Source organism: Canis aureus, chromosome 22 (genome assembly GCF_053574225.1).
Source record: "Canis aureus isolate CA01 chromosome 22, VMU_Caureus_v.1.0, whole genome shotgun sequence".
In the NCBI taxonomy this organism is placed as follows: domain Eukaryota; kingdom Metazoa; phylum Chordata; class Mammalia; order Carnivora; family Canidae; genus Canis; species Canis aureus.
This window is the reverse complement of record NC_135632.1, coordinates 25,641,946-25,656,393: the sequence shown is the minus strand read 5'-3', so window position 1 is coordinate 25,656,393 and position 14,448 is coordinate 25,641,946. Positions and strand designations below refer to the sequence as shown.

The 14,448-nt window shown below is 38.7% G+C and overlaps 1 protein-coding gene across 1 annotated transcript in view; it reads left to right on the top strand.

The window, feature by feature from the left end:
* Positions 1 to 14,209, top strand: part of ANKRD28 (ankyrin repeat domain 28) — a 204,309-nt gene extending 190,100 nt beyond the window's left edge. Inside the window, exons 31-32 of the transcript XR_013361277.1 lie at positions 310 to 482; positions 13,964 to 14,209. The gene's annotated coding sequence lies outside the window, so the exon portion shown is untranslated. The remainder of the gene's footprint in view (positions 1 to 309; positions 483 to 13,963) is intronic.
* Positions 14,210 to 14,448: the final 239 nt, after the last annotated feature.

Below are 14,448 nucleotides of genomic sequence, written 5' to 3'. Positions count from 1 at the left end.
TGATCCTTGTTGAAATTGGTGATTTTGAAGTTCAACCACATGCTTGACAACTGAACTATGTAAGTTCCTTTCAATTTTATTCTAAGTCACTAATTTTAGAAGAAACATAAATATGACTGCAACATGTTTATTGAACATCTGCTAATTACCAGAAACTGCTACGTCCTGAGCATGTAGCAGTGAAGGAAAACCAAGATTTACCCTTACAATGAGTCTAAGAAAAGGGCATACTTATGTTTCAGTTGCTGTTGTTGCACCAAATCTCTTCAACTTTAAATAATTTAATAATTCTCACTCATGCTTTTGCAGGTTGGCTGACAGGCTTGGCTGGGTGACTGCTTCACACTTGGAAATCTGGCTGGGCTTAACTATTTGCCATGAGTTGGGCTTGGGTCTGCGCCATCTCTATTCCTCTTCGGACTTGGACTAGACTGCTGAAGTTGTCTGGAAATTCTCTGTGATGATGACAAAAGCACAAGAAGGCAAGCCCACTCACACAAACACAGTTTATGCTTCTGCATGCATCACATCTGCTAATACACCCCTGGCTAGAGCAAATCATATGACCAGGCCCAACCTCAATGGGATGGGGCCATTTTGGCTCTGCCTATGGGGAAGAATAGTTTTGAGTTCAGTTTCCACAATTCACTTAGCACTGAAATGATGAACCAACCAGTCATTTTTTTCAGTTTGTTCATACTTTCTTAGTAGTCTTTGCTTTGCCTATTCATTCCTTTCTTGTATCCCTTCTGGTGTAGGTGGTTCAGATGTAAAACAGTAGCAAAAATATATCTTGAATTGTAAAGTTCTTTGACAGTGTAGAACTGATTGGATAGGTGTTGGATTTGCTCTTTTCCAAAGGTAAAGAACCCTTTCCTTTGCCTACTAAAACTCCACAAGAATGTAACAGGAGGGCAGCCCAGGTGGCTCAGCGGTTTAGCGCCGCCTTCAGCCCAGGGCCTGATCCTGGAGGCCTGGGATCGAGTTCGGCGTCGGGCTGCCTGCATGGAGCCTGCTTCTCCCTCTGCCTGTGTCTCTGCCTGTCTGTCTCTCATGAATGAATAAATAAAATCTTTTTTTCTCTTAATAAATAAAATCTTAAAAAATAATAATAATAATGTAACAGGAATCCCCTCTGGTGTCTGTCTTACTGTGACCATCCCTTTTAAACCAGAGCTCAGTCTAATAGAAGATGGAAAATAAAGCTTGGCTAGTGACTACTTTTAAAACAAAAAGACACTGATGCATAAAGCACCCCACTCTATCAAGATCATTTCTCCATCTCCCCCTCTCTAACACTCTTTTTAAATTTATCCTTAAGTAATCTCTCTACATCCAATGTGGGACTTGAACCCACAACCAGAAGATCAAAAATCACACATTCTACTGACTGAGCCAGCCAGGCGTCCCCTCCCATATTTGTAGAAGTCTCCATTTCTCCACTTAATTCCTCTTTTTTGTGCTCTCATTTCTTTGTGGTTATTTTACTCCTCTTCTTAAGATATTTATTGGTCTTATCTGAAATTAGGACTGAAATACAGGCTGAAGTAGTATTTCCTTAATTAGAAAAGTCCATAATTTAGGGGATCCCTGGGTGGCGCAGCGGTTTGGCGCCTGCCTTTGGCCCAGGGCGCGATCCTGGAGACCCAGGATCGAATCCCACATCGGGCTCCCGGTGCATGGAGCCTGCTTCTCCCTCTGCCTGTGTCTCTGCACCTCTCTCTCTCGCTCTCTCTGTGACTATCATAAATAAATAAAAAAAATTAAAAAAAAAAAAAGAAAAAAAAAAAAGTCCATAATTTAATCTTAAAATATATTTTCCTCTTTGTCTTTCTCTAAACTTCAAGAAAAATTGCATTTTTACTTTTAAGACCTATTTAGCCCTTGAGCAAACACTTATTGAGTACATATCCTGTGACAAGCACTGTGTAAATACTGGAACTTCACCAGAGTTATAGCAATGAACCTGGCGAGGTTCCTGCCATAAGGAAGCTATGTTTTAGTTGGGGAGACAGGAAAGAAGACAGTGGTGATTATTCTGTAAAGAAAGATTTGTGAGAATAACTTGATAGCTATTTGAGATTTTGGTATTTGGGAGAAGTCCTTGAAGATAAAGATACCTTGTCTGTGCACTAGGGGGATTACACCAAAACTCTGATGGGAGACACATATTTTGCTGAGAATGTGGAAGAATGTTGAAGTAACAAACTAATAAAGGCAGGAAAGAATAGATTGAGAGGGTGAACTAATCCACAAAAGCAAACCTGAAGATTTTTGCTGAGGTTACCCTAACCCAAAACCATGTCATGTGTCATCCAGGGATCAGTTGTCATTTGATCTAGGTTGATGGAAAGTGTTTCTTAGAGGCCTGCTGGGTCAGCCATCCCCATTCCATGACATGTAACTTGCTTCATCTTTAGCTAGAAATGGAGATGGTACAATGCTTAGGATTGGACAGGTAAGCACTAAGCTCTAATATTTGAGCTTCATGCTAATGTAATAGTTGGATACCCCCCCCCCATGGGAAGTTGGTTTATTTCTGATACCCAAAATAACAGCAAGTGCTGTAAGTAACACTGTTTGAAACCTAGTAGAAATAATTGAAATGTATTTTTTATGTTGATAGTAAATTTTTTACTTGATAGCCTGCTTCTTGTGCAACCTGCTTTTGAGCCTTTATGTATGTACACCACAAAGGTGGCAGGACCTGGCATGTATGAGAGAAAAGTTGCTTGTGGTTCTGATATTCATAGGAAGAAATGGCAAAATCCAAGAAAATGTGAATGAAGACAATTTAAGGTATAGGGACATCTAGAAAAGAGTTTTGTCTTTATCCACATGTAGGTAACAATATGTATAGGGGAATGGGAGAAAAGGCCACCAATTGCCTGCAGTTAGGCCACAAATAGGAATAGATACTGTAAGTGATCCAATAGCTTTTACCAACTGATCTCAGTGAAAATGGCAGAGAAAGAACCTCTGAATCTCAGTAAGAACACTGATCTTTGTGGCATTTTAACTTGCTTTAGTGGCATTCCTCATTTCAGCTCTGCACTAGTGTTGGCAGCTAACAGTCCACAATCCTGGTACAGCCTAGTAGTCACAAGAGAGAACAAAACAAAGCTAGAGCTCTTTTAAAGCCTCGTTTCCAAACAGTTGCCATTATTTGGCCTAATGGTTCCCTGGAATGCTTCACAAAACTATCTGTAGTTGGGCTCAGAGTGGACCCAGTATGAAAAATATTCTCCCTGGACAGGTGTTTGTTGAAAACAATTATAGGCAAGAGTTTTAATGTTGCACTTGCTTTAGGTGATTAATAAGAGCTGAAGCAAGCAATAGACTAACCAAAGAGTTTAACAGGAAAAGCTGAGGGAATCCACATCCATAGGAGCTTTGAAAAGATCTGGCAATATGTAAATGTATTTTTGTAACTCTTTTTTACTCTTATCTGATTTAAAAGACAGCTGCATAAAGCTGTAATTATAAATCTATGTTGGTAGGGACACTGCATAAAAATATAATTTGTGAAACAGTGCAAAAGTACAGGAAATAGAGTTACTTAGAAAATGTGTAGTACTTTTGTTTTATTAATCTGAATTAAATTGTTACAAATTAAAATCTTAGTTGTAAGTCCCCAGAATAAAAAATAAGAAAATAACTGTAAAATACACAAAATACCAGAGAATTAAATGGCACCTTAGAAAATATCTAACAGAATAAGGCAGGAATGGTGGACTAGAGAAACAGAAAAGACACAAGACAGAAAACTAAGAGCACAATGGCTACCTTATCAGTAATTACATTAAATGCAAACAGGTTAAACTCTAATTACAAGATAGAGATTAATCAAATGGATGTAAAACATCCAATTGTATGCTGTCTGCAAGAGACATGCTTTACATTCAAGAACAGAAGTTGAAAGTAGCAAGATGATAAATACCATGTAAGCAGCAACCAAAAGAGACCTGTGGCGGCTGCACTTCTAAGTAACCAATGGATCAAGGAATAAATTAGAAAAATATTTCAAGATAAATGAAAACAAAATTAGAACATTCCAAAACTTAACGAGATGAGGTGAAAGCAATGCTTGGAGGGAAATCTAGCTGTAAACAGTAAAAAGGAAGAAAGATCTCAAGTCTATAATGTGATCCTTGACCTTGAAAAACTAGATTGAAGGAGTACAGACTAAACCTAAAGCAAGCAAAAGAAAGAAAATAATAAATATTGGAGCAGAAATAAATGAAGTAGAGATTCAAAAACAGAGGGAAAAAAGTTCCTTTGAAAAGATTGACACGGTTGATAAATCTGTAGAGCAAATAATCAAGAAAAACAAGAACACTCAAATTACTGAAATCAATGAAAAGGGGAGGGGACATTCTACTGACTTCATACAAATAAAAAGAATCAGAATAATATGTATTATTATATACCAATACACTTGCTAATCTAGACGAAAGGGACAAATTATTAGGCAAACTATGATAACTGTTTCAAGAAGATACAGAAAATCTGGGGCATCTGGGTGTTTCAATCAAAGATCTGCCTTCGTCCTCGGATCAAGTCCTGCATCAGGCTCCTTGCTCGGTGGGGAGTCCGCTTTTCTCCCTCTGCCCCCCACCCCTTGCTGGTGTGTGCACATGTATGCTCTCTCTCAAATATTTTAAAAAGAGAAGAGTCCAAGATGGTGGAGTAGGAGACCTTAGTTTCATCTAGATTCCAGGATTTCAGCTAGTATAGCTATCAAATTCTGAACAGCTGCGAACTCAACTGTAGATCTAAGGATTGCTGCAAGTCTACAAATAGAAAAGTGACCACTTTCTGCAAGGTAGGAGGTGCGGAAAACTAAATCTGAGGCAATATATGGGAAGATAGACCTTGAGAAGGGAGGGAGTCTCCCAGCAATCTGCACCAGGAAGTGATAGAGCAGCAGAGCACAATAAGGAACTTTTAGAAATCTGCCTGAAAGGTACTCAGGTGGTGAAGTGGGGGCAGAATTGTGTTCAATGGGACAGTGTGTTCTCAGGATCCCCAGGAAGACCAGGGATGCCTGAGTGCAACAGAGTTCCCAGGCATTGGAGCGGGGAAGCCAGTTGCAATCAACAAGCGCAGGAGTGGGCTCTCAGCTCCGGGTTGCCATAAACTGAACCAGAGCACAGTCAGCATGACTGCTTTCGGAGCTGGGGCCCAGCAAGCAGCAGAACCCTGATGAAACTCCCACCTAACTGGAGGAGGAGTGGCACAGGGGCAAGCCACAGGAGTCTACAGGATTTAGAGGCTCAAAGCAGGGTTGTGTGCCTGAGATAGAATCTCTCAGTCACAGACTAGGGGAGCACAGAGTGCAGTCGGAGACCAGGGAGACAGGAGTGATAGACTGCTTTTCCCTGAGAGCACACTGAGGAGTGGGGCCCTGAGCTTTCATCTTCGGAACCAGAGATCATGAGGCTGCCATCTTTACTTTCCTTCTCTAAAGCTGCTCAGAAGGCCTGCAGGGAATAAAAGCCACATAGAACAATCTGGAGCTCGTTTAGCCTGGCCCCTGGGGAAAGGACACTACAGTTCAGCCCAGAGCAAAGACACCTGAGAATCAGTACAATAGGCACCCCCCCCAGATGATCAGCAAGAACATCAGCTAAGACCCAAGTTTACCGATCACTGAGAAATGCAAAACTCCAGCACCAGGGAGTATATCATACAGAATTCATGGTTTTTATTCCCACAATACGGATCTAGTTTTCTAACCAAAATACACATAGGATCCAGTGTATTGCTCTGTTCTGTTCACCTGTCTGATTTTATATATATATATATATTTTTTTTTTTTGGAGTCTTTTCTGATTTGTTTAGTGTATATTTCTCTGGGGTCGTTGTTGCTATTTTAGTATTTTGTTCTCTCATTCTTCTCTGGACAGGATGACAAGACAAAAACTCACCTCAAAAAGAACAAGAGGCAGTACTGATTGTCAGGGACCTAATCAGTATGGACATAAGTAAGATGTTGGAACTAGAGTTCAGAATAACAAAGATACTAGTGGAACTTGAGAAAAAGCATAGAAGGCACTAGAAAATCCCTTTTTGGAGAAACAAAAATCTAATCAGCTTGAAATTTGAAAAGGCTATTAATGAGATGCAATTAAAAAAATGGAGGCTCTAACTGCTAGGATAAATGAGGCAGAAGTAAGAATTAGAGATAGTGAAAACAGAATGATGGAGAATAAAGAAGCTGAGGAAAAGATAAACTACTGGATCACCAGGGGAGAATTCAAGAGATAAATGATACCACAAAGCGGAATAATGTTAAAATAGTTGGGACCCCAGAAGAAGAGGGAAGAGAGGGACAGAAGGTATATTGGAGCAAATTACAGTGGGGAACTTCCCCAATCTGAGGAAGGAAATAGGCATCCAACTCCAGGAAACAGAAGCCCCTTGAAATCAACAAAAATAGGTCAACACCCCAACATATAATAATGAAATTTGCAAATCTCAGAGAAAAAAAACTGAAAGCAGCTGGGAACAAGAGTTCTATAACCTAGAAGAGTAGAAACCATAGGCTGGCAGCAAACCTATCCACAGAGAATTGGCAGGCCAGAAAGGACTGGCATGACATATTCCGGGTGCTAAATGAGAAAAATATCCAGCCAAGAATACTTTATCCAGCTAGGATGTCATTCAAAATAGAGATAAAAAGCTTCCAGGACAAACAAAAACCAAAAGAATTTGTGATCACTAAACCAGCCCTGTGAGAAATTAATTAAAAGAGATCCTTTAAACAGAGAATTCAAAAGTAACATAGACCAGAAAGGAGCACAGACAGTATTCAGAAACGACTTTATAGGTAATATAATGGCACTAAATTCATATCTTTCAATAATTACTCTGAATAAATGGGCTAAATGCCCCAATGAAAAAACACAGGGCATCAGATTGGAGAAAAAAAGTAAGATCTAATATGCTGTCTGCAAGTAGACACAAAAATTTAGATTTTAAGTGGAGCATGGAAAACCAGTTATCATGCTAATGGACATCAAAAGAAAGCTGGGGTGACAATCCTTATATCAGACACATTAGATTTTAAACCAAAGATTGTAGTAAGAGATGAGGAAGGATACTATGTCATAATTAAAGGGTCCTATCCAACAAGATGTAACAATCCTTAAGTATTTATGCCCCTAACATGGGGACAGCCAATTATTTAAACTAGTTAATAAGAAAATTAAATTAAATTAACTAAAATTAAATATAGTGATAATAATACAGTAGTACCAGGGGACTTTAACATTCCACTCACTGCATTGAACAAATCATCTAAACAGAAGATCAGCAAGGAAAGGGCTTTGGATGACACATTGGATCAGACAGACTTCACAGATATATTCAGAGCATTCCATCCTAAAGCAACAATATACATTCTTCTTGAGTGCACATGGAGCATTCTCCAGAATGGATCATATACTAGGTCTCAATTAGTACCAAAAGATTGGGATCATTCCCTGCATATTTTCAGACCACAATGATTTGAAACTGGAACTCAATCACAAGAGGAAATTTAGAACACAAATTAGGTGGAAGCTAAAGAGCATCCTACTAAAGACTGGGTTAACTAGGAAATTAAAGAAGATTTTTTTTAAATCATGGAAACAACTAAAAATGAAAACTGAGTTTTCATTGTTCAAAACCTTTGGGATGGGCAGCCCTGGTGGCTCAGCGGTTTAGCTCCGCCTTTCAGCCCAGGGTGTGATCCTGGAGACCGGGGATCCAGTCCCATATCGGGCTCCCTGCATGGAGCCTGCTTTTTCTTCTGCCTGTGTCTCTGCCTCTCTCTCTCTCTCTCTCTCTCTCTCTCTCTCTCTCTCGAATAAATAAAGAAATAAAATCTTAAAAAACAAAACAAAATCTTTGGGATGCAATGAAGTCGATCCTAAGAGGTAAGTATTTTAGTGACAGAAGTCTCTTTCAAGAAACAAGGATCTCAAATACACAACCTAATCTTACACCAAGAGAGCTGGACAAAGAACAGCAAATAAAGCCTAAGCCCAGCAGAAGAAGAGAAATAATAGAGAATAGAGCAGAAATCAATGAAATAGAAACCAGAAGAACAGTAGAACAGATTAGTGAAACTAAGAGCTGGTTCTTTGAAAGAATTACTAAGATGAATAAACTGGCCAGATTTATCAAAAAAAGAAAAGACCCAAACAAAATCAGGAATGAAAGAGGAGAGATCACAACCAACACTGAAGAAATACAATTATAAGAACATATTGTGAGTGACTATATGTCAATAAATTAAGCAATCTGGAAGAAACGAATGCCCTCTTGGGGATGCATAAACTACCAAAACTAAACAGGAAGAAATAGAAAACCTGAACAGACACATAACTTGGAAGAAAGGAAGGAAATTGAAGCAGTAATCCAAAATCTCCCAACAAAGACTCTAGGGCTGGATGGCTTCCCAGGGGAATTCTACCAAACATTTAAAGAAAAATTAATACCTATTCTTCTGAAGCTGTTTCAAAAAATAGAAATGGAAGGGAAGCTTCCAAACTTCTTCTATGAGGCCAGCACTACCTTGATCCCAAAGACCCTACCAAAGAGGAGAATTACAGACCAATGTCCCTGATGAACATGGATGCAAAATTCTCACCAAGATACTAGCCAATAGGATCCAACAGTAAAAAGGATTATTCATGCCCAAGTGGAATTTATTCCTGGGCTGCAATAATAATTCCTGGGTGGTTCAACATCTGCAAATCAATGTGACACACTATATTAATAAAAGAAAGGACAAGAACCCTATGAGCCTCTCAATAGATGTAGAAAAAGCATTCAACAAAGTATAGCATTTTGGTTTAAAACCCTTCACAGTGTAGGGATAGAAGGAACATACTTCAGTGTCATAAAACCCATATATGAAAAGCCCACAGTGAATATCATTCTCAGTGGGGAAAACCTGAGAGCTTTTCCCCTAAGGTCAGAAATATGGTAGGAATGCCCACTCACCACTGTTGTTCGACACAGTACTAGAAATCCTAGCCTCAGCAATCAGACAACAAAAAGAAATAAAAGGCATCAAAACTGGCAAAAAAGTCACAGATGACATGAAACTATGTGGAAAACCCCCAAAAAAAAAAAAAAAAAAAAAAAAACTCCACCACAAAATTGCTAGAACTCCTACAGGAATTCAGCAAAATGGCAGGATATAAAATCAATACACAGAAGTTGGTAGCATTTCTATACACTAACAATGAGACTGAAGAAAGAGAAATTAAGGAGTCTATCCCATTTACAATTGCACCAAAAATCATAAGATAACTAGGAATACACCTAACAAAGAGGTCAAGGATCTGTACTCTGAGAAATTGAGGAAGATGCAAAGAAATGGAAAAAGGTTCCATTCTCATAGAAGAATATTGTTAAAATATCTATGCTACCTAAAGCAACTTATACATTAAATGCAATCCCTATCAAAATATCAACTTTTTTCAAGGACTAGAAAAAATAATCCTAAAATTCGTATGGAACTAGAAAAGACCCTGAATAGCCAAAGGAATGTTGAAAGAAACCTCAAAACTGATGGCATCACAATCCCGGACTTCAAACTCTGTTACAAAGCTGTAATCCTCAAGACAGTATGGTATGACACAAAAACAGGCACACAGATCAGTGGAACAGGATAGAGAACCCAGAAATGGATCCTCAATTTTATGGTCAACTAATCTTTGACAAAGTAGGGAAAAATATCCAATGGAAAAAAGACCATCTCTTCAACAAATGGTATTGGGGAAAATTGGACAGCCACATGCAGAAGAATGAAACTCAACCATTTTCTAACACCATACACAAAAATAGACTCAAAATGGATGAAAGACCTAAATGTGAGACAAGAATCCATCAAAATCCTAGAGAACATAAGCAGCAACCTCTATGACCTTGGCTGCAGTAACTTCTTGCTGGACATGTCTACAAAGGCAAAAATGAATCATTGGGACTTCATCAAGATAAAAAGCTTTTACACAGGGGCACCTGGGTGGCTCAGTGGTTAAGCATCTGCCTTTGGCTCAGGTCATGATCCTAGGGTCCTGAGAGCCAATCCTGCATTGGGCTCCCCATAGGAAGCCTGCTTCTCCCTCTGCCTGTGTCTCTGTCTCTCTCTGTATCTCTCATGAATAAAATATTTTTTTAAATCTTTCACATAGCAAAGGAAACAGTCAACAAAACCAAAAGACAACCTACAAAATGGGAGAAGATATTTACAGATGCCTTATCAGATAAAGAGCTAGTATCTCAAATCTATAAACAACTTATCAAACTCAACACCCAAAGAACAGAGAATCCAATCAAGAAATGGGCAGAAGACTTGAACAGACATTTCTCCAAAAGATGTAGAAATGGCCTATAGACACATGAAAAAATGCTCACCATCACTCAGCATCAGGGAAATACAAATCAAAACCACATTGAGATACCATCTCATACCAGTCAGAATGGCTAAAATAAAAAGTCAGGAAATGACAGATGTTGGTAAGGATTCAGAGAAAGGGGAACACTCTTATGCTACTGGTGGGATTGAAAGCTGGTGCAGCCACTCTGGAAAACAGTATGGAGGTTCCTCAAAAAGTTGAAAATAGAGCTACCCTATGACCCAACAATTGCACTACTTGGGGTTTGTCCTAAAGATACAAATATAGTGATCTGAAGGGGCACCTGCACCCTAATGTGTATAGCAGCAATATCCACAATAGCCAAACTATGGAAAGAGTCCAGATTTCATCAACAGATGAATGGATAAAGAAGATGTGATAAACGTACAAAATGAAATACTACTCAGCCATCCAAAAAAATCTTGCCATTTGCAACAAATGGATGTAACTAGAGGGTATTATAACAAGTGAAATAAGTCAATCAGAGAAAGACAGTTGTCATATGATCTTACTCATATGTAAGTGGGATTTAAGAAACAAAACAGGATCATAGGGGAAAATAGGAAAAAATAAAGACAGAGGGAGAGACAAACCATAAGAGACTCTTAATTATAGGAAACAAACAAGGTTGCTGGAGGCAGGTGGGGTGGCGGGAGTAATGGGTTAATTGGGTGATGGACATTTAAGAGGGAACGTGATGTAATGAGCACTGGGTTTTTTTTTTTTAATAATAAATATATTTTTTATTGGTGTTCAATTTGCCAACATACAGAATAACACCCAGTGCTCATCCCGTCAAGTGTCCCCCTCAGTGCCCATCACCCATTCACCCCCACCTCCCGCCCTCCTCCCCTTCCACCACCCCTAGTTCATTTCCCAGAGTTAGGAGTCTTTATGTTCTGTCTCCCTTTCTGATATTTCCTACCCATTTCTTATATAAGACTGATGGGTCACTGACCTCTACCTCTGAAACTAATAATACACTATATGTTAAATGAATTTAAAGAAAGAAAGGAAAGACTACCACATACTGAATTTTATGTATTTGAAAAAGAAAATATGCTAAAGCTAATAAAATATTCTTCCCTTTTCCAACCAAAACAAAACAAAACCAAAAAAAATGCCAGGTCTAGTTTCACAAACATTTTTTTTTTTTAAGAATTGGAAGGAACACTTTTACAACTCACTCTTGCATCGTTGGTATTAAAACTAAACAAAACTATCACAAGAAAAGAATACACCGGACCAACATCTCTTCTGATTATAGTCATAAAAATCTTTAACAATTCTATCAAACCAAATCCATCAGTATCTAGAAAGTATTGTACACCGTACATCTCCCTTATGAGTACAGATGTGAAGATCGTCAAAACATACTACCAGATAGAATCCCATCAGCCCATTAAATCATTGCACACCATGACCAATTGGGATTTATCCAAGGAATGCAAGATAAAACATCTCAACACAAAACTAAATCAATGTAAAACACAATACAGGATCAATACAATAAAGAGGAAGAGACACTAGATTTTCTCTTTTGATGGAGAAAACACACTTGACAAAAATCTCATACTTATGATAAAAACAACAGAAATAAGGCCAACTTTCTCAACCTGATACAGAGCATCTATGAAAAACCCACAGCCGCATGCCTGGGTGGCTCAGTGGTTGAGCGTCTGCCTTTGGCTCTGGGCATGATCCCTGAGTCCCGGGATCGAGTCCCACATCGGACTTCCTGTATGGATCCTGCTTCTCTCTCCTGCCTATGTCTCTGCCTCTCTCTGTGTGTCTCTCATGAATAAATAAATAAAATCTTTTATAAAAAATTAAAAAAGAAAAACCCACAGCCAACATAGTCCTTATTGGTGAACAACTGAAAACTTACCATCTAAGATCAGAAACAAGTTAAAGATGTCCATTCTCATCACATGTATTGAACATTGTACTAGAGGTTCAGGCCACAACAATTCAACAGAGGAAAAAAAAAAAAGACATCCGTATTGAAAAGGAAGAAGTTAGGGATCCCTGGCTCAGTGGGGGATCCATGGCTCAGCGGTTTAGCGCCTGCCTTCAGCCCAGGGCGTGATCCTGGAGTCCCAGTATAGAGTCCCACATCAGGCTCCCTGCATGGAGCCTGCTTCTCCCTCTGCCTGTGTCTCTGCCTCTCTCACTTGCTCTTTCTGTGTCTCTCATGAATAAATAAATAAATAAAATCTTTAAATAAAAAAAAGAAAGAAGTTAAGCTATTTGTAAATGACATGATTTTGTATGTAGAAAATACTAAGGAATCCACCAAAAAAGCACTAGTGCTAAGTTCAGCGAGGTTCCTAGATAGAAAAATCAATTATATTTTTTTACACTTGCAATGAACATTCCGAAAATGAGGTTAAAACTATTTAATTTATGATAACATCCAGAAAAATAAAAAAAACCACTTGAGAATAGATTCAACAAAAATGTATAAAACTTGAATAAAAAAAACCACTTGAGAATAGATTCAACAAAAATGTATAAAACTTGTACTATGAAAACTATAAAAAACATCATTGAAAAAGTAAATAATATCTAAATAAATGGGAAGACATACTGTGTTCATGAATTGGAAGACTTAGTTGTAAAAATGGTAGATCAACTTAGGAAATATTGATATTTTAATAATATTTTAAATGCAGTCCCTATGAAAATCCCATTGCCTTTTTGACAGATATTGACAAGTTGACCCCAAAATTCATATGAGACTGCAAAGGACTCACAATACCAAAACAGTTTTAATAAACTAGAGCAAAGAGGACTCCCTTCCTACTTTCTAAACCTACTACAAAGCTACAGTTATCAGGACAATGTGGTACTTGCTTAAGGATAGACAGATAAAGATGGAATAGAATTTAGTCTAGAAATAAATCCATTCATCTATGGCTAATAGATTTCAATAAGAGTACCAATATACACTGTGGGGAAAGAAAGATTACTGTAGGAGTTGGCTTTTAGCAACCCCTTTCTCACCCCCAGACACCATCCGGACCCATAGACACCCCCCACCCCAGCAAAAAGGCAACTGGGACCATCCACACCAGAGAAGGGGTGTTTACCTGAAATATAGAAAGTCCACACTCCTGCATAGCGCTTGCAATATACTTGATACTTCTGTTAAAATTACATGAAGTTGTGGTAAGAAATAGCCTAGTTAATTCATTAATCTACCATGCATACCTGGCTCACATTGCAAACCTGGCTCACATACAGCTGAGCGGCCTTAGCCAGTGGTTTAACCTCTTTGTCCCAGTTTCCTCACCTATGATATTTGGATGACAGATTTCTATTTCATGGAGTTTCGGGAAGGATTAAATAAGTCACTATGCCCAACAATACTCAATAAACTAAAATATCAACATACCTCTTTTGAGGTAGATTTAGAATAGCCACAGATTCTTGTATGCTGTTCCCGCCAATGGGGGGTGTCCAACTTTAGCAATAGGATTTGGTAGAAGAGCTGCTGCCCCAGCCTTCAGAAAGTGACAACTCCTCCTTCCTGTCTCTTCTAACAGATGTCCTGTGAAAAGTCCGACTACCCTAAGACCACCACACTGGAGGAAGACATGGAGAGACCCAGCAGAGCCTGCCGGCTGCCCCCATTGCTGTACTAGACACGTGAGTGGAAGGACTGTCTTGGAAGTGGGGTCTCTAGCCCCACCCACTCTAGCTCTAGAGAGACAAGTTGCTGTACACCTAAGTCCTTTCCAAATTCCTGACACACAAAACTATGAGCAAATTAAAATGGTTATATCAAGTTATTACATTTCAGAGTAGTTCCATTACTTAGCAATAGTTAATAGCAACACTGATGACGAAAAGCTAAACACTAAACAAATGAATGGGTTGGGAAGAAGCTTGGGGGAAAGATGATTCATACTACAAATTGAGTCTTCATTTTTGTTTGTTTTACAAAGTATCCTATAAGAGCTTCCCTGTCATATGTGGATGCTGTTTATTTCCTTATTTACTACTTGAAAGAGTTTCCAGGTGGGTTTGA